The sequence below is a fragment of the Ranitomeya imitator genome, chromosome 2 (assembly GCF_032444005.1).
Source record: "Ranitomeya imitator isolate aRanImi1 chromosome 2, aRanImi1.pri, whole genome shotgun sequence".
NCBI classification, from domain to species: Eukaryota; Metazoa; Chordata; class Amphibia; order Anura; family Dendrobatidae; genus Ranitomeya; species Ranitomeya imitator.
Window position 1 is genome coordinate 536,190,428 of NC_091283.1, and position 26,296 is coordinate 536,216,723.

A 26,296-nucleotide genomic window follows, 5' to 3' on the forward strand; every position below is an offset into this window, starting at 1 on the left:
TCGGCTGTTATGACCTGGTGGTAAGGACAATAATGGACCTGGTGGTTAAGAGCACACGGAATGACCTGATAGTTACTAATAATATAGGACGAGCTCTGAGACGTGGGAACTCTGCTGACCGCAATCCCTAATCCTATCACACACACTAGAAATAGCCGTGGATTGCTCCTAACGCTCCCTATGCAACTCGACACAGCCTAAGAAACTAGCTAGCCCTAGAGATAGAAAAATAAAGCCTCCCTTGCCTCAGAGAAATTCCCCAAAGGAAAAGGCAGCCCCCCACATATAATGACTGTGAGTAAAGATGAAAATTACAAACACAGAGATGAAATAGATTTAGCAAAGTGAGGCCCGACTTACTGAACAGACAGAGGATAGGAAAGGTAACTTTGCGGTCAGCACAAAAACTACAAAAAGACCACGCAGAGGGCGCAAAAAGACCCTCCGCACCGACTCACGGTGCGGAGGCGCTCCCTCTGCGTCCCAGAGCTTCCAGCAAGCAAGACAAAAATCAAAATAGCAAGCTGGACAGAAAAATAGCAAACCAGAGAAAAACAAGCAGGAACTTAGCTTCTGCTGGGAAGACAGGTCACAAGAACGATCCAGGAGAGAACTAGACCAATACTGGAACATTGACAGGTGGCATGGAGCAATGATCTAAGTGGAGTTAAATAGAGCAGCCAGCTAACGAATTAACCTGTGGAAGGAAACTCAGAAGCAGCAGCTCCACTCACAACCACCAGAGGAAGCCCATGGACAGAACCAGCCGAAGTACCATTCATGACCACAGGAGGGAGCTTGACAACAGAATTCACAACAGTCGGCACAGACCGTGTGCGCAGGCGCCACCCGAAGTTCAACTGTGCAAACGCCGACTAAACGTAATGGTTGCCTAGGTGACCCATGTAACCACGGCACATGTACACAAGAGCTAGAGCCATCACAAACGTGTGCCACCCTCCTCCCAAATGAATAAGGTACAAATGCTGCACCTACCCGCCTGAGGGATATCATGATCGATCTGTTCTAAATCCCAGACCAGATACATGAGAGTAGTCATTGTGCTGCGCTGGCGTCAGACTTAGGGAGAGGTCAAAACTGCGCAGGCGTCAGTCCACCACATCAGCGAGCATATAAGTTAAGGCCCCTTCACATTAAGCGACGCTGCAGCGATACCGACAACGATCCGGATCGCTGCAGCGTCGCTGTTTGGTCGCTGGAGAGCTGTCACACAGACCGCTCTCCAGTGACCAACGATGTCGGTAACCAGGGTAAACATCGGGTAACTAAGCGCAGGGCCGCGCTTAGTAACCCGATGTTTACCCTGGTTACCATCCTAAAAGTAAAAAAAAAAACAAACACTACATACTTACCTACAGCCGTCTGTCCTCCAGCGCTGTGCTCTGCTCTCCTCCTGTACTGTCTGTGAGCACAGCGGCCGGAAAGCAGAGCGGTGACGTCACCGCTCTGCTTTCCGGCTGACCGACGCTCACAGCCAGTACAGGAGGAGAGCAGAGCACAGCGCTGGAGGACAGACGGCTGTAGGTAAGTATGTAGTGTTTGTTTTTTTTTTACTTTTAGGATGGTAACCAGGGTAAACATCGGGTTACTAAGCGCGGCCCTGCGCTTAGTTACCCGATGTTTACCCTGGTTACCAGTGAAGACATCGCTGGATCGGTGTCACACACGCCGATCCAGCGATGTCTCCAGGGAGTCCAGCGACGAAATAAAGTTCTGGACTTTATTCAGCGACCAACGATCTCCCAGCAGGGGCCTGATCGTTGGTCGCTGTCACACATAACGATTTCATTAACGATATCGTTGCTACGTCACAAAAAGCAACGATATCGTTAACAATATCGTTATGTGTGAAGGTACCTTTAGTACACTGCCAAAGATCACAAACGCGCAGAAATTACATCCGGTCACACTAAGTCACCTGGCCCAAGGAAGTGACACAGTACACAGGGCCCTTAAAATAAGACATCCAGTACCCATGTGAACGCGCCCCCAGCGTAACCCCATGTAACATTTGCTAGGAACTAGTCAAGCAAGTATTATTATCACAAGTAAACCCCATACCTTATGCGCAAGCGCAGTTAATAGCTAGGCAAAGGTTGCACTAGTATACGGCGAGGTATGTAAAAGAGTACATTATGTTACAGTGAGGAATCATCTGAAAAAATATACACTTGATATGATATTTAAAACTGAGATCCCATTTAATTGTGTCCATCAAAAGATGGAGACATACTCATGCAGTCCACTACTTAGCAACCAATTGCCAATAGTATGGATACCTTAACTTTACACGTTATGGCCTAGCATAAATAGAAAGAACACAGGGCCCAAAGTAAGGGCAAATACACACCAATATGGGTATCCAAGGAGCCTAAAAGGACAAATATTAAATAATGGGCTAGGTGTAATCTGGCAAGCCAGTAGTACACGGGGAATAGCATAAGGGAACTCCCTCTCCCAGGCCACAATACAGAAATAAAGGTGGAGCACTAAGGTGGAACAGTGTAAGGTCACCAGCATCGTAATAGAACCCAAATAGGGTATATTTAATCCAGAAAAAATGGGACCAAAGAAAGGACCATATTGGACCACTGCACTCAAATCGACAAAAAACAATAGAAAGGAAGCAGCATAAAGTCCAGATAAATATGTAGAACAAACTTTATTAATGATAATTCCAGGTTTAAAAACGACAGGGGGAAATAATCCCCGTGCTGTACTCAGCACGCACCTACATGAACAGGGGACAGGTGCCTACAGTATAAATATATCCACATTGTAACCGAGACAGGTATCACAGAAAAATCAAAGTGACTGTGCAAGTAAATAAAGTTCAAACACCTGCATTAAACACACAGGTCCAGAGGATTGTATAAAGGAGCACATACACAATGAGTAAAACTAATATACATACCAGTCAGTGTAGAAAGAATCCCGGCGTGGACTGGCACCTCACCCCTGTCCCCCCCGACGCGCGTTTCGGCTATTGCCTTTCTCAAGGGGTGAAATAAAGGTGGCAGAAGACGGATGAAGATCACAAAAAGAAGGCCACATAGAGACCATTACTAATGACAGTGGAGACTCCAGGAGGCTAAACCAGACATAGGCCAAGGGGCCCTAAGGATAACAGGTGAGGTACTCAAGGAGACAGATAATATACATAGCTAGTGGGACAGCATGCACAAAAGGGAGGGGGGGGAAAGGGGGGTGGAAATAAGACACCAAATAAATACAACAATCAGTGATGTATATATAATTAATAAATAAAGGCATCGGAGTCCATGGGAAAGTCCCCATCCTTTGCTAGATCTTCAGAAGGAAACAGGTCTAAGTCCAGGGTCACATCCCCATGAAAATGTGGCGAATATCTTGATGCACTCATATTTGTGTTGGCCCCGGAATGGGACTTAGTAGCCATCCATGGTCCTCGATGTCCAAGCGCAAGGAAAAAAGAGACTGCTGCAAGAACATCAAAAATATTTAAAAAAAAAACAGGAATAAAGCAGTGGACTAAATAAAAAAGATAACAACCTACATAGAAAAACAAGGTAATATATAGGGGGAAAAAAAAAAAGAAGGGGAAAAATAAAAATAAAATAAAACCATACCCCCCTCCCCTCAGTCATGCCGATCCACGTTATAGTCTCCTATAAAAGCCCGTATATAGTAGCTCCTCATTTAGGCCACAGGGTGCCAGGCTGTTTAACTTGTAGATCCACCGGGATTCCCTCCTCAGTAGTTCGTCCGTGATTCTCCCGCCCCTAATACTAAGGGGGATACTCTCCAATCCCATGACCCTAAGGGTCCTGGGGGTCCCATTGTGTCTGTCCAAAAAATGGGCTGCCACTGAGGTGATTTGCTTACCCTTACTCCTGTCCGTCCTGGCCATGCCGATGTTGGACACATGTTGCTGAATCCTCCGGCGCAACTCTTGGGTGGTTTGTCCAACATAGACTTTGTCACATCCACAGATCAGGGCATAGACAAAATTACGGGTACGGCAGTTGAAGAAAGACTTAGGGGACACCTGAAAGGGTAAAGATGGTAACGACACACCCGTCTCTGATATCATATATATGCAAACGGAGCATCCCCCACATGGGTACGAGCCAAAAGTCGGACGATTCACCCGAATCCTCTCTGTGGGGCATCTGAAATGACTGTTCGATAGACAGTCTTTAAGATTTCTTGCCCTCCTGGCCACAATCCTGGGTTTATCTGGGATGACCAATCTAAGCCTACTGTCACTTAATAGGATTCCCCAGTTGTCCTCCATGACCCTACGTACGTCCCCCCATTGATTGTTAAATTGGGTGATCAAACTGGAGGAATATGCATTGTTTCTCACCCGTGGTTTCAAAGTGTCCTCCCTCGACTTGTAGCGGGAGTGTTCAAAGCCCTCAGCAATAATCCTCCTGGGATACCCACATTCCCGGAATCTGTCTGTAAGCATTCTGGACTCTGCTTGAAAGTCTGTTAACTGGCTGCAATTTCTCCTTAAGCACCTCCTGGCCCTATGGAATGCTGTTACACAAATGGCATGGGTGGAAACTGGAATAATGTAGGAGGTTGTTTGTAGCCGTACTTTTCCTAAAAAGGGTCGTGTAGATGCGCTTGTCCTGGAGCATGATCTTTAGATCCAGGAAATCTACAGTACTGGTGGAGAAATGAGAGGTAAGCCGAATATTCACACAATTGCTATTCAACTCTTCCACAAAGGTCTCCAATTCCACAGCAGAGCCTGTCCATAAGACAGCAATATCGTCTATAAAACGATACCATTTCAAAACATTATGACAAAAAAGTGGGTTGTTCTTGACCTGGGTCTCCTCCCACCATGCCATGAATAAATTTGCGTATGACGGCGTGCACCTAGCCCCCATCGCGGTACCTGAAACTTGTTTGTAATACACTCTATCAAAAACAAAGTAGTTCTTTTCCAAAATCATCCTTAGTAAATCTAGGATGAAGGAGTCGTGCCCCCTATTAACTGTAGAGTGTTTATCCAAGAAGAAAGATACGGCCATAATGCCTAATTCATGGTTGATGTTCGTGTAAAGTGCTTCTACGTCAAACATTGCGAGAATGGTGTTGTCCGGTATCTCCAATGTATCCAATTGCTGGATTAGAAACGAGGAATCACGGATATAGGACTCCAAACCAAGAACAATGGGCTGTAGAAAAAAGTCCAGGTAAATGCAGGCTCTCTCAAAAAGTCCACCAATCCCCGAGACAATAGGTCTGCCAGGGGGATTGGACAATGACTTATGCACTTTTGGGAGCATACAGAAAGTCGGAATTACTGGAAATTTAACCGTTAAATAATCCAATTCCCTCTTATCAATAATGTCCCGAGTGTAAGCATTCATAAGTAACCTATCAAGACTGGACTTAAATACCGACGTGGGATCAGAGGGTAGGGCAACATAGTGCTGCGCATTGCCCAACTGACGTCTGGCCTCCAAGCAGTACATGTCTTTCGGCCACAGCACTATGTTGCCCCCCTTGTCCGCCTCCTTAATTTCAAACAAGTCATTTGATTTTAAATTGTCCAGGGCCTGTCTCTCCTCCCTAGACAAATTGTTCTGACGGTATTTGTGAACCCTCAACTCACGAATATCCCTACTGGTCTTATCGAAGAAAATTTTAATGGCCGGGAAGAGCGAGAAGGACGGTGTGGCCTGTGATGGTAGGCGGCCACTAAATTTCCTCATACCCTGACAGTTCTCATTCTCAACTAGTAAATCAGATAAGTCCTGGAGAGCTTGTCTATCAAGGTCGCTCATCCCGTCCATTATAGAGGGATGTTGGTATAGTAGTTTGAAGGTCAATTGCCTGCAGAACAAATACAAATCTTTTGTAAGTTCAAATTTGTCTAAAGTACTCATAGGGGAGAAGGACAAGCCCTTAGCCAACACAGATCTTTCTGTACTAGTTAGGATATGGGAAGACAAATTGATGATGTTCAACTCACCAGTCTCTTTCTCCAGGTGACTAGGCCGCGCCATCTCCGAGTCTATCTCCTGCGATTGTTGAGGCGGGTCACCCTCCTGAAACTCGGAGACCATTCCTTGTGTCTCCTGTTCCTCTTCCTTGTTGCTCGTGCGTCTTCTTCTCCCCCGTCGGCGCCGCTTTTGCGGTCGCTGGTGTCCGTAGATAAAAAATCACTGGAGACAATATCCAGGTTCCCTGGACCATTAGCTAGTGTAGTCTGTTGTCTCCCAAAAGTCCTCCTCCTGTTGCCTTGATGCGTCCACCTTAATGCTTTCCCCTCTGCATAATCCGACTTGTCCCTCTGGAACTTGTCACGTTTGCCCCTAATAATGTCTTTCTCAAAACGGTCAACTATCAATTTGAGTCTCTCCTTAAAGGGGATAACCAAGTCTTTCTTATTTTCAAAGGAGTCAAGCTTCCCCTCTTTACTCCTAATCTCCTCTTTGAGGCTCGACAAGACCTGGTGGTCGTGGTCAATCAATAAATCAATCAATAGGAAAGAGCACTTATGCAGGCCACCTTCCCATTTCGCCTTAAAGTCTGTGTCCACCTCCCAAGCAGGGAATATATGTACCCGCAAACCCCTAGGTACCAGATTTTGTTTTTTGTATTCCTCCAGTGTCTTGAGGTTCCACCATGTCTTGGTGAGACTTTTATATAAATTAATTATGTCGGTTGTGAGAGACTCAAAGCCTCCATCACTTGGGGCTGAAGCCTCCTTTGGCCCCTCAGGTAAACCAAAAATGTCCACAACTTGGCTCCGCAAAGCTGCCTCCCTAGAATTTAAATCCATATGAAATACAATGCCCGGATGTGCCACCGCTCAGAAGAACCAACTAAAGCAGTCAGTTATACGCAAACGATAAGATAACAAAGGTAGAGCGGGCACCATCCACTATCAAATTAAAAAGGGGATCACCTGATGCATGCAAAAGTCATCAAACACAAAACCAGAAAAAAGGCAGCATCACAAGAATGGGATCACCACAAATCGATTACACAAAAATATATCAAATTTTATTAGAACCACACCACACAAACAACCGTAGTAAAAACAATTAAAAACTCCCACAAACAATGGGAGATAAGGGTCCATGCAATACACAGTATAATACTACAAAAGCATATTAGAGTCTAATCACAACAAAATAGTGCCGGCTAAACAGTCTGGATAATGGGATAAAAAGACAATTGTGAGATATACATAAAACACAACCCCTATGTGCATGTTGTGTCACCTATAATAATCTGGTTAGCCTCCCCACCTATATTTCAAAGGTATGGGACACATGCTGCCTATGCAGACTTATAAGGGTGTGCTAAAAAATCCAGAGGGACCTGACTGGGATCGACTACAAGATGAAAAAAGAGCCGCCCAGAGTAAAGTACCCTACCCACAGCAAGAACATATAGCCGATTTAAATAAATTCCAAGACCCTAATAATGCATGACCCACGCGTATCGACGCTAGAGGCGTCTTCCTCAAGGTCCACAATCGTCTGGTGGCGTGGACCTACTTTATATAATATACATAAGATTAGATAACACATACCAGGTGAGCAGCAAGGTTGCAGCCGCGGCTTACAGGAAGTCCAAATGGCGTGCACATAACCACAGGGCGCAGGCGCAAGAGACAATAACCATAGTGCACTGCGCAAGCATCTGTTGGCATATAAGGTTACCAAGGCAACCCAGATAAACATGAGGTTCACAAGCAAGCGGCGCGAGGCAATGGCGTCGGCACAGACCGTGTGCGCAGGCGCCACCCGAAGTTCAACTGCGCAAACGCCGACTAAACGTAATGGTTGCCTAGGTGACCCATGTAACAACGGCACATGTACACAAGAGCTAGAGCCATCACAAACGTGTGCCACCCTCCTCTCAAATGAATAAGGTACAAATGCTGCACCTACCCACCTGAGGGTGCATCTTGAAACAGCCACACCGCTAGTTTTCAGAGAGTCCTGTATTTCAACTGATGTTATTTGTGGATTTTTCTTTGCATCCCGGACAATTTTCCTGGCAGTTGTGGACAACATTTTTGTTGGTCTACCTGACTGTAGTTTTGTTTTTACAGAGCCCCTGATTTTCCATTTGTTAATCACAGTTTGAATGCTGCTGACTGGCATTATCAATTCCTTGGATATGTTTTTGTATCCCTTTCCTGTTTTATACAGTTCAACTACCTTTTCCCATAGATCCATTGACAATTCTTTTGCTTTCCCCATGACTCACAATCCAGGAACGTCAGTGGCTGGATGAAAAATGCAAGAGTCTGTCTGGATTCCAGAAAGTCACTCAGCTTTTATGCACACACACTGATTACAAGCAAATAGGTCACAGGCGAGGATCTTACCTTTAGTAGCCATTCAAACCCATTTGTGTCAACTTCTGTGCATGTTATCAAGCCAAAATCACCAGGGTATGTGAACTTTTGATAAGGGTCATTTGGATGTTTTGCGTTGTCATTATGATTTAAAAAGAGAAAACACAGCAGTTTGACAACAAATGGCTTCACCCAACCACTAACCATGAGTGGAGAAAAGGTTTTGGTGTTATCATTCCTATTCTTTGAAAAAAGGCAAAGAAAGCAAAAATTCTGCCTTGGTATGTAAGCTTTTGAGCACAACTGTATATATGTGTGTTTTGAAGAATATTTCCTTTGAAAACGATGTGTAAATGTCATAGATAATTTTCTATGTAAAAGCTCATGTTAAAATCGCATTGTAATCGGATAGCAAATGCACCACATTCAGATGTAGATCGCATACTTGGTGTGTGAAATTGGATTGTACTCCCATGACACTCTTCCCTTTTTTTTATCCTGATATTGAAACGTTTTTTTTTTCACACATATGGGTGTGGGCCCTAATGCAAAAACTAATCTGACAATTGCAAAATATACAATCAAAGCAGGAGGATGAGAACACATGTTGGGCTGAAATGTGCCCTCCCCCCCCAAAAAAAAAAAGCCTAATCAACTACCATACTGTCATAGTACCTTATCTAGCTAGCAACCTTCAAGAGCTAATGATTCTCAAAGGCAAGAAGAAACAAGGCCCAAAAGTATTCCATTATGCCATTTAATTTACTGATTAAAGTAGAAAGGAAACCTAAATGTACGGTACCCAAGTCATTAGGGAAAATGAGGAATAGTGTAGAGCTGTTCATGTGACCCAATATTGTTTTGGGAAAAGTGCCTGAAACTCGAGATGACTCCCTATAGTGCTGGTGTGGAAGGTTAAATAAATGTTTACACTATAGAAAGATGAGATGGCGGCCTAGAGGGCAGAGAGTAACAAATGCCAGGTTGCTGAAAGCTAACTGTAAGGAAACAACTAATGAAGAGAGTGAGAGTGCTGAGAGTACAGCCAGGTGGGACACTATGCCCAAGACTGCCCATGTCTCTGAAGATGATAGCTAGAAGAGTTTAAACTAAATTAGTCTGCGTTAGAGGGTCAAACTAAGAGGAAAATTAGCTTTACTTCAGAAGCCGATACCTATAGGTGGAGGAACTCAAGTGGACATTTCGTTGGGTGATCAAACATTCTATCAATAAGGAGTGGTGGTTGTACGCATCATAGACCATAATGTTCTTGGAATGACTTTCTGGATAAAACTGGATTGACTAATGGCAGTGGTTATCATTGGTGATATATAGAAATGAGCAAATTTGTTCGGAAAACGTTCACCAATCTCAAATTCGTCATGTACATCACTCATTCGTATTTGTGTTTGGATTCCCGAGCATTTTCCCTCAAAGTCAGCAAAATTCAGGCATAGTTCAGTAAATGATTGGGTTTCCTCTAATGCTTTTGTTAGTACTTTGGTTAGGATAGTGGTGCTGTATGATGACCGGTGGGTGCATCTGGGGAGGGGATGGGGAGAGGTCAGAGGAGCAGCAGACAGTTATTTTTACTTTATTTTTTTATTAACTTAATATGTGGAGATTCTGGCAGCCAATCAGGGTACAGAAACCATACACATTGTCCAGAGACAAGGGCTTCTGTCATTGGCTGCCAAAGTCACATGTACTTCTTCATATAAAAAGCGGACATGTTTTGATTGCACCATTTTGACAGTATAACAGTGCAGAGAGGCTGCTCCTGCTGTTGCTGCTGCAAGTTGTCAGATAGTTAGGCAGTTTATTGTCAGCTACTTCAGTTAGATAGGATCCTGTGTGAAATCGACCTTCCATCATTTAACTAGTTTGTGCTAATAGTGTTGTGCAGGCACCAGGCCGCATTTTCTTACCAAAATCATTTGGACTAATACTGTGGTACAGGCACCACGTCACATTTCCTAATCAAAATAGTTTGGGCTAATATTGTTGTGCAGGCACCTGTCCACATTTCCTAAACAAAAACATTTGGGGTAATATTGTTGTGCAGGCACCAGGCAACATTTCCTAACTAAAATTGTTTTGACTAATATTGTTGTTCAAGCACCAGGAAAAATTTCATAATTAAAATCCTATCGGCTAATATTGTTGTGCAGGCACCAGGCCACATTTCCCAATCAAAATAGATTGGCCTAATATTGTTGTGCAGGTACCAGGCCACATTTCCTAATCAAAATAGTTTGAGCTTATACTGTGGTGGAGGCAAATGGCTACATTTACTAGTCAAAATAGTTTGGGCTCATATTGCTGTGCAGGCAGCAGGCCACATTTCCTAATGAAATTGTTTGGGCTAATAGAGTGATGCAGGCACCAGGCCACTTTTCCTAATAAAAATCGTTTGGGCTAATATTGGTGTGTAGGCACCAGGACACATTTCGTAATCAAAATACTTTTGGGTAATATTATGTTGCAGCCATACTATCTCAGCAAATAAATACTGATTGCTAATTTAGTGACAAGTGACTGACAAGTCTGGGCCTATTGTTGTGAAACAGCTGGTTAAAAGAGGGAAAAGGTACATCGAACATGAGTGTGAAAACGCAAGGTTGTGGTGAAAGGGGGAATAGGCTTAGTGTTCAACGTATACATGGGTGAGGTGGTAATGATACTAAAAGCTCTACTGAAAAACCACTGTCTCATAATATCCAAAGACAACTGACAACATTTGTTACTGGACAGGCTATTCCATTCCTTTTCTTTGGCAGGCGCACACAGAAATGCCTTGTAGATGAGGGCCAGAAAGAGCATGTGCTCCAGTGGATGGCAAGCGTGGCATAAAGTGGCATCTCCTCCTCTTCCTCCACCCTAACAATACATAGAGTACAATCCTCAGAGGTGGCACCCCCAATTACCCTTGATTCCCCTTGCATTACAATTTTCCAACTGCTGAACTGACATTGGGGAACCACAGATGGGCGAGTCTGCAGAACTGTTAACACATTCTATTCAATAGGCATCAGAGATGTGCTCAAAAGATTCACAGAATCATGAGGAGGAAAGCATCTGCACTGATGCCCCAAATTTTTTCTTGTTGGATTCAGGGTGAACGAAGTAGGGTGAGAGCAGAATCCAGACCCTTGTCACCAGATGTTAACCCCTGGGGGTGATCTGATGACACTCAGATTGCTGAGGTGCACATGGACTGTACTTTGTAGATAGGGCAGGAAGAGGAGGAGGGTGTCTTTCAGGGCAAGAAGTGGGAGAACATAGATGCTGGCTTGCAGCTGAGTAGCTCAACAGAGGAGGTGGAGGAAGAGGAAGACGAATAGGTTATGCTGTGGCTTGCCATACAGACATGGAGTGATGCACCACGACAAGCACTGCATCCTTAGCCACAGCAGTCACGAGTATGCAGTTTGCAGGGGCGGAAGGGGTTGCCTAGCCTGGGCCTTTTTTGAGAATCAACGCACTTGATATGCCAACTTTGCAAAAAACAACTTAGTAGAGACAAAAATTGCAATAATTTGACTACTACATACATGATCTGGCACATGTGAGATCATCATGCTTTAGTCTGGGAATCTCTCAGCGCTAAAATGCAGACTAGAGGGCCTCACCAACCACCCACCGCCCCATCAATCACATCTGCTGCTTCTTCCTCCACTGTCACCATGGAAAGTATTCACACACAGGTCTCTGGTCACGGAACCTCCATTTGTTTACCCCCTACATTCAGGGTGAGTGAGAGCCTCTCAGGTGTTACAGAAGTGGAGATGCCCACTGTTTTGGCTTCACCGAGCACACCACTTCTTTCTCAATCCACCATAGCATCTCTGAATGCACCTCACTCACAGTACAGCAGTTTGTCGTCTGCACCCTACTCCAACCTCTCTCAGCACTTCAGCCAGTCCTCAGTCCCGCAATTGTGATCACGTAAAAGAATGTTTCATCCTCCACATGCCAAACTAAGAGCTTGAGCTCCACTATCTCCAATCTGTTGGCCATGGAAATGCTGTCTTTCTGCCTGGTGGATTCACAGTTTCTGAAAGCTGATGGCTGCCGCAGTCCTCCAGTACCAGTTGCCAAGTTGCCATTACTTGTCTAAGAAAGCTGTGCCTGTTTTACACTAACATGTCACAGACATCATCACCCTTTCCTTGAACGAAATCTATGTCTGCCAGGGTGCATTTTACTACTAATACCTGGATGGGCAAACATGGCCATGGGCATTAAATCTTGGTGACTGGGCACTGGGTGACTCTGGTGGCTTTGTATGCAAGGGGCTGCTCCACAAGTCTTGGAATCCTCAAGGCTTGCGGGACAAACCTCAGTATCTAACACTTTTTTCCAATGCTTCTGCCTCCTATACCTCCTCTAAGATCTCCACCTGGTCTACCTGTTAACCATTTGATATTGAACGTGCTGACACGGTGGAATTGCACTCTGCACATGTTGCGGTGACTGTGGCAGCAGCGACGAGCCCTGGTGCAGTAAATACTTTTGCATAGACTGGGCCAGTGCAGTCCGGACGCGGTGCAAATCATGCTTGTGGAGTGGGCACAGATGGAGGACCTCTGCACCCTCCTGCACAGTTTCTAAATGGCTACTAAGATGGGTAGCGCTGATGATGCCATCATCAGCATCATTATTCCGGTTATCTACATGCTGGAGCACACTTTTAATAGTCTGCAGGATAAGGTGGTGGGTTCCAGAGGAAGTGTTGGAAGCAAAGGAGGATGCAGATGGGATAGCAATACAGTATCTCTAAGTTCCAGACTGTGGTGGTTGCACAGGTGGGTGACATGTGAGGGTGGATTACAGTGATCAAGGGGGGCTCATGGTACCAGACAAACTGTTAGTGAAGGTGCAGGAGCCAAAGAACAAATGGAGGAGGAACAGGTGATGGGTGCAAAACAGTCAGAAGATGAACAAATGATCACCTCTCTGTTTTCCATGGTTGAGTGTTACTCTGCCACCAACACATCATTGACTTGATCTCATGGAAGCGCCCGTCACATGAGTGCCTTCTTGTTTCACTACCTGCAACATTGTGCCAGTATTGCTTGGATTAGAATTAGTGCTAACTACTGGGTTGCCACTTTGTTAAATCCACGGTACAAGAGTAAACTTTGCCAGGATGCTTCTCACCCTGGAAAGGGACACGCATGTTGGAGTATCAAAACACACTAGTATACAATCTTGAGTGTGGTTTTCCCCATGACAGCAGTGACGCAAACTGTATGCATCACAGTTATTCACTTCCAACCCTGTAAAATGTTGAATCGTCAACAGAAAAACATTAGCAACAGCAGTGTAAATAGTAGAAGCAATTTCTGTGAGTCATTTCACACATTTTTTTGACCAGTGTTCTCTTAGAATGTGTCTTCAGCGCTGCTGATGGTGTCCTAACGGATAAGCGCATCCAGCTGTCCCCTGAAAGTGTAGACTGTCTAACTTTCATGAAGATGAATAAGTCATGGATCTCCCATGACTTTGCACCACATTCGCAGACTGGGCATACTAGGCGATGGAATAGTTTTTAGTGTAATGCATTGATCTTGCATTATTGCAATCTGTGACACCTTTGTCGTAGTTTCTGTGCCTGCTGTTGCTAATGCTGCTGATGTTTCAAACAATTTTTTGAAATGTGGACACTCCAAGTTGAGTCTCCATCTGGCGATTTGCCTGTAGTTCAAAGGGTGTCAGAGGCCTATTATACTATTTCTACTCTAGAGAAATTGATGCCACTTTAGTTGTGCGTGACAATAATTTTTTGAAATGTGGAGACTCCAAGTTTTGTCTCCATCTGGTGGGTTGCTTGTAGTGGAAGGGATGTCAGAGCGTTATTATACTATTTACAGTAATTATTATTACAGTAATGAATATGCGGCTCCACCCCTATGGGAGGTGGAGCCGCATATTCATCACTGTAATGTGCGGCACCACCGCTCATACAGGACAAGCAGCGACGCTGAGAGGATTTAAGCGCCGAGGGAGCTAGGTAAGTATTTTAATGCCAGCGGGGGGCGCACAGGGGGTGGGAGGGGGCAGATTACCGGCAACTTTATTTAAAAAAAAAAAAAAGATTATTCATACCTTCTTTCCAGCAAACGCTGCTGGAGAGAAGAAATGAATGGGGCTTCAGCACCACGTGGGGGGACAGCGCTTACAGTAGCGCTGTCTCCTGCACGGCACACCGACTGCACACGGACAACATCTGTGTGCGGTACGTGTTTTACACGGACCCATTGACTTTAATGGGTCTGTGTGATCCGTGCGCTCCCACGAACACTGACATGTCTCCGTGTTTTCCAAACGGACACACGGTCCGTGAAAACACGCTGACATGTGCAGAGACACATTGATTTTAATGTGTCTACGTGACTCAGTGTCTCCGGTACGTGAGGAAACTGTCACCTCACGTACCGGAGCCAGTGACATGAGAAACCAGCCTAACATAGTAGTCTACGAAGCTGAAATTTGTGCCACCTGAGTGTGGATAAACAAAAAACCTGTTTCAGCTGATGCATGAGATATCAGGGCTGCCAGCAAAGCAGGCCAACAGCGGTCCCTAACCTGCCTCACCTTAATTTAAACTTAAATTCAAAGCTCTAAATGCTGAATGTACAGTATACATCATTGGTGTAAAAAGTGCAAATGTGTTAAGGTGCTGAAAAGGTATAGGAAAAGTAAGCACAAGCCAAAGCTGAGGGAGGGTACACTATGGGTTAAGTATACATGTGAAGACCTAGATGCAAATATTGCAATAACAGTATGTCAAATACAGTATGGTGCTGCACGTGTAGACAAGGTCAGTGAACCCATTGGTAGGTGTCGGGTTCCCGCCTCTACACAGGGGGAAACTTGAACCATGTCCGCTGCGGTCTCCCATTCTTCTCCAGCCACAGTGTAGTCTGCTTAGCGGAGACATCGGTCCCTATGTCTCGCTTCTGACTGTGCAAAGGGTTACTGCTGCCTTTCCAGCTTCTGCCATTGTAGGCAGTACTGGGCAGCGGCGAGCAGACGTTTTTCGGACTAAGTCCTGCTTTTCCCCTTCTGAGCGTGCCCAGGGCAAGATCTCTTGTTGGAGATCAAGGGTCACATGCTTAGATACTGCAGAAAATCCCATTGTTCCTTTAGGAAGGTCCTGAAGGTGCTCAACTTATGTGGCAGCCTCCCATTGGTCCCTCTGGGAAGGTCCTGTACTTGCTGCAGCTATAAAAGGTTTGCATGGCCACACGGCCATGCTCTAGTGCAGGGGTCCCCAACTCCAGTCCTCAAGGCCCACCAACAAGTCATGTTTTCAGGATTTCCTTTGCATTGCACAGGTGATGCAATTATTACCTGGGCAAGACTAAGGAAATCCTGAAAACATGACATGTTGGTGGGCCTTGAGGACTGGAGTTGGGGACCCCTGCTCTAGTGTACACGCGTGTGTGTTGATGTGTGAAAGTCATTCATTAATTATCCCCTCCCTTTTGTATGACTGCTCGCGTAAGGTTGATGATTGCTATTTAGCGCCCGACTTAGCCATCAGCACGTGACACACAATACAGCGTCAGATTGCTGTGACCGCCAGTGCGGCGCAGTGTGCTTTCACAGCGCTTACACCTGCGGTTTTTCTGCGGTTGTGCCTAACTCAATGGAAGTCAATGGGTGCAGAAATGCTGCAGATCCGCAAAAAGAGTTGACATGCTGCACAACAAATCTCCATTTCCCATAGACTAACATTGGCATTGCATTGCACTGCGGATTTGATGCAAATCCGTGTGGCCAAAAATGCTGCTGATCGACATCTAAATCTGAGCTATTCTATCTACTCTAATGGTTTGTTACTAGTCCTACACTTTGTAAGTTCTTTCCACTTGGACACCACTACATCTATCCTACATTATTGCTCTTTTTACACTACCAGTCTCTATCTTGGTGTATTATTTTGCATGCAATCTCATTGTATATGTCTTTTATGGCTTTCTGCTGTTTGTGCGTGCAGTCACTCCAAGTAGTTGTGCCACCACTTCACCAATTGTCCTAAATAAAGGTGTTTTATTTTCAACCTATTTCATTTCATTCTTTATTTGACTCTTCCTTGACCCATATTGGGTATTTTCTCTATTGGTTTTATTAGATAAAGGTTGGCAAACCTGACGGTTTCAGCAGGATCGTTGGACTATCTAATACCATATGTATGAAAGCCTCCTAACTGTCCAACGAATGGTGATGCTTGGAGAGAAAAGAACCAGCTCTTGGAACTTCAATGGAAGAATGTTTTGATTGGTCTGGAGTTAAGCCACTGCCACCGTGTTCCTGTGTAGGGAGGGGGAGTAAGGAGAAACAGCTGTTGGGGAAACCATCATTTGGCTGACAGCTATCTGATTTAAATGGCCAGCCTAAGGGCTCTTTCAGACATCAGTGTGTCTGTTACATGTGGTGACAGTTTTCACAAATACTGGAGACACTTATACTCGTAGACCTATTCAAGTGAATGGGTATGTGCCAGTCAGTGTGTTTCCACAGACCGTGTGTCTGTGTGACCCACATAGACATGTTAGTTTTTTACCGTCAGCAGGAACTGCAAATCGTCCCGCACATGTGCACATGGATGACACACTGGGATGTCATCTGTGTGACATGTTCCAGTGCCTGATAAGCAACGGTACAATAAGCACTGTTCCCCAGCGCCAGGTGCTGGAGACGGCTCTTGTCATTCTCCCCTGCTCTGTTGGCGATCAGCATGAGCAGGAGAAAATGATGAGAGTTAGGCCGGTGTCAAATTGCATCTGCAATGCAAGAAACTCATGTGAATCTCTCGCCTCGATACCTGGCACTGCCGCCGGCACTTGGGACCAGAGCGTTCAGCTGCATAAAAATACATGCAGCCGCACACTCCGGTCCCGAGTGCCGGCGACAGTGCTAGATATTGAGGCAGGAAACTATTGTGAATTTCTCACATTGCCGTTGCAAGTGTGACACTGGCTTTATATTCAAGTTCTAACAATGAGAGCAGGCGGTGACTGATGGGACTATTACACCCATCAGCCTACACCTGCTGCCACTAATAACAGTGAGAACAGGAGCGGCGGATGGGAGTATTCATCACCCGCCCCCTGCTGCGCTATAAATGAATAAATAAATAAAAAATCCGGCATGGGTTCCCCTGTACTTTCTATAACCAGCCAGCCATAACTGACAGCTGTGGACTGCAACCCTCACCTGTCATCTTCAGCAAGGCTGGTTATCATGAATACATGGGTCCCCATACTGTTTTTTGGTAATTATTGAAATAAATAATTAAAAAAAAACAGCGTGGTGACCCCTCTATTCTTGATAAACAGCCTTACTAATGCTGACAGGTGAGGGTTGCAGCCCTCAGCTGTGAGTTTTGCTTGGCTGGTTATCAAAAATACAGGGGAACCCACTCTTTTTTCATTTATCTATTTATTTATAGCACAAGCGGCGCTGATGAATACTCCCATCAGCCGATGCCTGCTCTCACTGTTATTAGGGGCAGCAGATGTAAGCTGATGCGAGTAATAGTCCCATCAGCTGCCAGCTGCTCTCATTGTTCTCACTTGAATACAACTTTCATCATTCTCCCCTGTTCACTCTGATTGCCGGCAGAACAGGGGAGAATAATGTGAGCCGTTTTCAGCACCCGGCGCCTGGGAGCAGTGCCGCAAGTATTACACACACGACCACACAGACACTGTCATCTCTGGTACTGTTTTTTCTGGTACTGAAAATATCATGACGTGTGAAACCAGCCTAAGACATTATTATTGTTCTTGGTTTAGCATGATTCTTTTAGGAATCAGCTATGTTGGTCTTGTGTGCATGTTATTTGCATTTCTTATTATCAGACATCATACTTTATGAAATAAATGCATTTCTTGCTTAGACTAATAATGCCAAACACCCCTAAGCATACTGTAAATCCTCAGCCCTGCTTAACTAATCGTTCTCCAGACACACATCACATTAGATGCAGTTCATCTTGGGTAAATTGCTACCACGGTAATTGAATTTTGAAAGAAAATAGTGGAACAGAAAAATGCTGCAAGTGTTAAACAAAATGTTATTGACACTGCATCAAACCAAGGTAAAATTCTATGTTTGTGGTGTATTTTATTGTGTATATGTAAATATCTTCAGAAGATGACTTGAACTCTAGTGCCACCAATTCAGGTTACAAATTCTAAAAGTAAATAGTTAGCAAGCCCTAAACAAAAAGAGAAAAGAAACATGCAATATACACATCACCTAAAAATACAATATTTTATTGGTACTACAAAAAGTCAGAAAAATTCTAAAATCAACTTCAAGCTGATGTTTTAAAGCAGGGGTAGGAAACCTTTTTTCCAGCCAGGAGCCATTTGAAAATTTCTACCATCATTCGGGGGCCACACAAAAATGATCACCTTGAAAATTACCCCGGTATATTTAGTTTAACAATTAATTACGGTAACTCACCATTGATGTGACGGCTGAGAGCAGTCAACCTTTTTTCAGAATATGTTTTGCAAATCATATACATCACATAGGAGATGCTGGGACTACTGTATATACATCACATAGGAGATGCTGAGACAGTTGTATATACACCACATAGGAGATGCTGGGACTGCTGTATATACATCACACAGGATACGCTAAAAATGCTGTATCTATATCACATAGGGGATGCTGAGACAGCTGTATATACATCACATAGGAGACAGAAACTGTTGTATATACATCACATAGGAGGCGCAGGGACTGCTGTATATACATCACACAGGAGATGCAGGGACTGCTGTATATACATCACACAGGAGACACTGGGACTGCTGTATATAAATCACACAGGAGACCCTGTGACTGCTGTATATACATCACACAGGAGATGCTGGGACTGCTGTAAATACATCACATAGGAAACATTGAGACTGCTATATATGCATCACAGGAGACTCAGGGGTCATATAAATTACAGGAGAGGCTGGGGGCATAGACATCACAGGAGATGCTGGGACATATTCATCACCGGGGATGCTGGGGGGAATAGACATCATTGAGGGGCTATATATATCACTAAAAAGCACGGACAGCACTGGGGGTATATATGTCCCTGGAGGGAATATACATCACTGGAGGGGTCAGAAACATCACTGGGGCTATATATATCACAGGTGGGGGGATATACAGAACTTGGGGGATATACAGCACTTTTGGGGTAAATGCAGCACTGGGGAATATACACATCACTTGGGGACACATATAGCTGTGGGGGGGATATACAGCACTGGGGGGGATATATAGCACGGGGGGACAGGCATTACTGGGGAGGCATGTAGATCACCAGGGGGGCTCATAGATCACTGAGGGGCACTGTTATGACCTGGTGGTTAAGAGGCCACACTGAAATGACCTGGTGCCTAAAACGCAACATGGAACGAGCTCTGAGAAGGTGGTATCTCTACTGACCGCAGTCCCTAATCCTAACAACACAACTAGAAATAGCCGTGGGATGTTTCTGACACTCCCTAGACACCTCGTCACAGCCTAAGATATAACTACCCCTAAAGAAGGAAATAGAAAGCTATCTTGCCTCAGAGAAACCCCCAAAAGGAAAGAAAGCCCCCCACAAATATTGACTGGGAAAGAAGAGGGAAATGACGAACACAGAAATGAAATTAGAATTCAGCAAAGGGGAGGCCAATACTAAACTAGATAGACAGAGAGAAAAGGATACTGTGCGGTCAGTATAAAAACTACAAAATCCACGCAGAGTTTACAAAAATGAACTCCACACCGACTCACGGTGTGGAGGGGCAAATCTGCTTTCCCAGAGCTTCCAGCTAGCCTAAATAAGACATAGTGACAAGCTGGACAAAAGAGACAAAATGCAAAGCAATAGAGTCCAAACAAATGGACAAACAAACTAGCAAAACTTATCTTTTGCAGACAAGGACTGGCCATATGAGAAATCCAAGGGAAGAATCAAATCCAACCAAGAACATTGACAGCAGGCATGGACAAAAGCCCAGAGCAGGTTTAAATAACAAACCCAGGCAAGGCGATTAGTGAAGGCAGCTGCTACAGCTACCTAATGGAGCAGCAGTTCCACTCGAAACCACCAGAGGGAGCCCAAGGGCAGAACTCGCAAACATACCATTAGCAACCACAGGAGGGAGCTCCAGAACGGAACTCACAACAGTACCCCCCCTTGAGGAGGGGTCACCGAACCCTCACCAGAGCTCCCAGGCCGATCAGGACGAGCCAAATGGAAAGCATGAACCAAATCGGGAGCATGAACATCGGAGGTAACAACACAAGAATTACTGAAGCTTCCGCCTCGAAAAATGAGAATCCAAAATCTTCTCTACCACACATTCCAATTCCCCCTCAACCAACACCGGAGCAGGAGGATCAACGGAGGGAACCATAGGTACCACATATCTCTGCAACAAGGATCTATGGAACACATTATGAATGGAAAAGGAAGCTGGAAGGGCCAAACGAAAAGACACTGGATTGATAATTTCAGAAATCTTACAAAGCCCAATAAAGCGAGGCTTGAACTTAGGGGAAGAAACCTTCATAGGAACATGACGAGAAGACAACCAGACCAAATCCCCAACACGAAGCCGGGGACCAACACACCGACGACGGTTAGCAAAACACTGAGCCTTCTCCTGAGACAACATCAAATTGTCCACCACATGAGTCCAAATTTGCTGCAACCTGTCCACCACGGAATCCACACCAGGACAGTCAGAAGGCTCAAGCTGCCCTGAAGAAAAACGAGGATGAAAACCAAAGTTACAAAAAAAAGGCGAAACCAAGGTAGCCGAACTAGCCCGATTATTAAGGGCAAACTCGGCCAACGGCAAAAAGGTCACCCTTATCATCCTGATCAGCAGACACGAAGCATCTCAAATAGGTTTCCAAGGTCTGATTGGTTCGCTCCGTTTGGCCATTTGTCTGAGGATGGAATGCAGAAGAAAAAGACAAATCAATGCCCATTCTAGCACAAAAGGACCGCCAAAACCTAGAAACAAACTGGGAACCTCTGTCAGACACAATATTCTCCGGAATACCATGCAAACGAACCACATGCTGAAAAAATAATGAAACCAAATCAGAAGAGGAAGGCAACTTAGGCAACGGCACCAAATGGACCATCTTAGAAAACCGGTCACAAACCACCCAGATGACAGACATCTTCTGAGAAACAGAAAGATCAGAAATAAAATCCATGGAAATATGCATCCAGGGCCTCTCAGGAATAGGCAAAGGCAAAAGCAACCCGCTGGCACGGGAACAGCAAGGCTTAGCCCGAGCACAGGTCCCACAGGACTGCACAAACGAACGCACATCCCGCGACAAGGAAGGCCACCAAAAGGACCTAGCCACCAAATCTCTGGTACCGAAAATCCCAGGGTGACCAGCCAACACCGAACAATGAACCTCAGAAATTACCCTACTAGTCCATCTATCAGGAACAAACAATTTCCCCACAGGACAGCGGTCAGGTTTACCAGCCTGAAACTCCTGAAGTACCCGCCGTAAATCAGGGGAGATGGCAGAAAGAATCACCCCCTCCTTGAGGATCCCAGCCGGCTCAAGAACTCCCGGAGAATCAGGCAAAAAACTCCTAGAAAGGGCATCAGCCTTCACATTCTTAGATCCAGGAATATACGAGACCACAAAATCAAAACGTGAGAAAAACAAAGACCACCGAGCCTGTCTAGGATTCAACCGCTTAGCAGACTCGGGGTAAATCAGATTCTTGGGATCAGTCAAGACCACCACGCGATGCTTGGCTCCCTCAAGCCAATGTCACCACTCCTCAAATGCCCACTTCATAGCCAACAACTCCCGATTGCCGACATCATAATTACGCTCAGAAGACGAAAATTTTCTGTTGAAGAAGGCACATGGTTTCATCAAAGAGCCATCAGAATTTCTCTGAGACAAAACGGCCCCTGCCCCAATCTCAGAAGCATCAACCTCAACCTGAAAAGGGAGAGAAACATCTGGCTGACGCAACACAGGGGCAGAAGTAAAATGACGTTTAAGCTCCTGAAAGGCCTCAACAGCCGCAGAGGACCAATTCACCACATCAGCGCCCTTCCTCGTCAAATCGGTCAGAGGCTTCACCACACTAGAAAAATTAGCAATAAAGCGACGATAAAAATTGGCAAAGCCCAAAAATTTCTGAAGGCTCTCTACAGAGTTAGGTTCGTCATACATCAATCCGAGCACCTGAAAAAATGCATCTACATTCAATAATGCCAGATTCCCTGTTTCAAGAGCAAATGCCCAGTCTTGAGGATCACCACGCAGTAAGGATATGATGATTTTCACTTGCTGAATGGGATCACCAGACGAACGGGGTTTCAAAGCAAAAAACAATTTGCAGCTATTTTTAAAGGTCAAAAACTTGGATCTGTCCCCAAAAAACAAATCAGGAGTAGGAATTCTAGGCTCTAGAGCCGGAGTCTGAACCATATAATCTTGGATACTCTGGACTCTTGCAGCAAGTTGATCCACACAAGAAAACAAACCTGAACCTCCATACCAGAGCATATATCCAGCACCACCCAGATATCAAGAGGAAAAAAAAGACAGAACAGAGCAGAGAAAAAAAAAATGGTTCAGAACTCTTTTTTTTTTCCTTCTTTTGAGATGCATTCAATTCATTCTTGGCCTGCTGTACTGTTATGACCTGGTGGTTAAGAGGCCACACTGAAATGACCTGGTGGCTAAAATGCAACATGGAACGAGCTCTGAGAAGGTGGTATCTCTACTGACCGCAGTCCCTAATCCTAACAACACAACTAGAAATAGCCGTGGGATGTTCCTGACACTCCCTAGACACCTCGTCACAGCCTAAGATATAACTACCCCTAAAGAAGGAAATACAAAGCTATCTTGCCTCAGAGAAACCCCCAAAAGGAAAGAAAGCCCCCCACAAATATTGACTGGGAAAGGAGGGCGGGAAATGACGAACACAGAAATGAAATTAGAATTCAGCAAAGGGGAGGCCAATACTAAACTAGATAGACAGAGAGAAAAGGATACTGTGCGGTCAGTATAAAAACTACAAAATCCACGCAGAGTTTACAAAAATGAACTCCACACCGACTCACGGTATGGAGGGGCAAATCTGCTTTCCCGGAGCTTCCAGCTAGCCTAAATAAGACATAGTGACAAGCTGGACAAAAGAGACAAAATGCAAAGCAATAGAGTCCAAACAAATGGACAAACAAACTAGCAAAACTTATCTTTTGCAGACAAGGACTGGCCATATGAGAAATCCAAGGGAAGAATCAAATCCAACCAAGAACATTGACAGTAGGCATGGACAAAAGCCCAGAGCAGGTTTAAATAACAAACCCAGGCAAGGCGATTAGTGAAAGCAGCTGCTACAGCTACCTAACGGAGCAGCAGTTCCACTCGAAACCACCAGACGGAGCCCAAGGGCAGAACTCGCAAACATACCATTAGCAACCACAGGAGGGAGCTCCAGAACGGAACTCACAACAGGGCACATAGCTGGCGGGGACAGAGATCACAGGGGGCACAGATATCACATAGGAGCACAAATATCACAGGGGGTACATAGCAGGGGGGCACAGGGATAATAGGGGGGAATAGATCAAAGGGGGCACAAAGCTGAGAGCCACAGATATCACAGGGGTGCACATAGCTGGGGGCACAGAGATCACAGGGGGGCATATAGCTGAGGGGCACAGATTACAAGGTGCACAAAGCTGGGAGCCACAGATATCACAGGGGTGCACATAGCTGGGGAAGCACATAGATCACAGGCGGGAACATATCACCAGTTGAAAAGCACAGAGCTGCCGGCACAGAGATCGACTCAGCAGCAGCTCCTCTTCTGGGACAGGAAAGCATTGGGCGCTAACCCCGCCCACCCAGGCGATAACCCCGCCCACCCAGACGATGTCATCTTTCATGTGCAGGGCAGGCAGTGTTCTATAATAGAGCAGAAAAAAAGAGTAAAACCAGCTCACCTATTAGGCATGTGTTGTGGGGAAGCACGGATATTGTGTAGTCATCACGTGGATGATAGAGCAAAAAAAGGGGAAGAAAATCCAGCTTCCAAAAATTCCAGATTTATTAAGAATAAAATGCAAAGTCCAGTCAAAAGCTTTGAGAAAGAACATGTTATTGTTCGAAACGTGTTGCCTGCAACTCACTATTATTTGAATGAATTGACTGGACTTTGCATTTTATTCTTAATAAATCTGGAATTTTTGGAAGCTGGATTTTCTTCCCCTTTTTTTGCTCTAGTGTTCTATAATGAACGCTGCGTGCCCTGCACTTGGTGGTTAAAGGGCCTGCAGCCGGCAGGATACGGCTGCCGCCCAAGCATTGCGGACTTCGGGGACCTGCCCGCGGACAGCATGAAAGGGCCCTGCATGCCAGAGGTTCCCCTCCCCTGTTTTAAAGTATTCTAATTTACTGAGATAATGACTTTTGTGTTTTTGTGTTGGCTGTAAGTCATAATCATCAACATTAACAGAAATAAACACTTGAAATAGATCACTCTGTTTGTAATGATTATCTAATATATGAGTTTCACTTTTTGCATTGAACAACTGAAATAATTAACTTTTTGATGATATTCTAATTTAGTGATAAGCACTTACAGTGGGGCAAAAAAGTATTTAGTCAGTCAGCAATAGTGCAAGTTCCACCACTTAAAAAGATGAGAGGCGTCTGTAATTTACATCATAGGTAGACCTCAACTATGGGAGACAAACTGAGAAAAAAAAATCCAGAAAATCACATTGTCTGTTTTTTTATCATTTTTTTTGCATATTATGGTGGAAAATAAGTATTTGGTCAGAAACAAACAATCAAGATTTCTGGCTCTCACAGACCTGTAACTTCTTCTTTAAGAGTCTTCTCTTTCCTCCACTCATTACCTGTAGTAATGGCACCTGTTTAAACTTGTTATCAGTATAAAAAGACACCTGTGCACACCCTCAAACAGTCTGACTCCAAACTCCACTATGGTGAAGACCAAAGAGCTGTCAAAGGACACCATAAACAAAATTGTAGCCCTGCACCAGGCTGGGAAGACTGAATCTGCAATAGCCAACCAGCTTGGAGTGAAGAAATCAACAGTGGGAGCAATAATTAGAAAATGGAAGACATACAAGACCACTGATAATCTCCCTCGATCTGGGGCTCCACGCAAAATCCCACCCCGTGGGGTCAGAATGATCACAAGAACAGTGAGCAAAAATCCCAGAACCACACGGGGGGACCTAGTGAATGAACTGCAGATAGCTGGGACCAATGTTACAAGGCCTACCATAAGTAACACACTACGCCACCATGGACTCAGATCCTGCAGTGCCAGACGTGTCCCACTGCTTAAGCCAGTACATGTCCGGGCCCGTCTGAAGTTTGCTAGAGAGCATTTGGATGATCCAGAGGAGTTTTGGGAGAATGTCCTATGGTCTGATGAAACCAAACTGGAACTGTTTGGTAGAAACACAACTTGTCGTGTTTGGAGGAAAAAGAATACTGAGTTGCATCCATCAAACACCATACCTACTGTAAAGCATGGTGGTGGAAACATCATGCTTTGGGGCTGTTTCTCTGCAAAGGGGCCAGGACGACTGATCCGGGTACATGAAAGAATGAATGGGGCCATGTATCGTGAGATTTTGAGTGCAAACCTCCTTCCATCAGCAAGGGCATTGCAGATGAAAAATGGCTGGGTCTTTCAACATGACAATGATCCAAAGCACACCGCCAGGGCAACGAAGGAGTGGCTTCGTAAGAAGCATTTCAAGGTCCTGGAGTGGCCTAGCCAGTCTCCAGATCTCAACCCTATAGAAAACCTTTGGAGGGAGTTGAAAGTCCGTGTTGCCAAGCGAAAAGCCAAAAACATCACTGCTCTAGAGGAGATCTGCA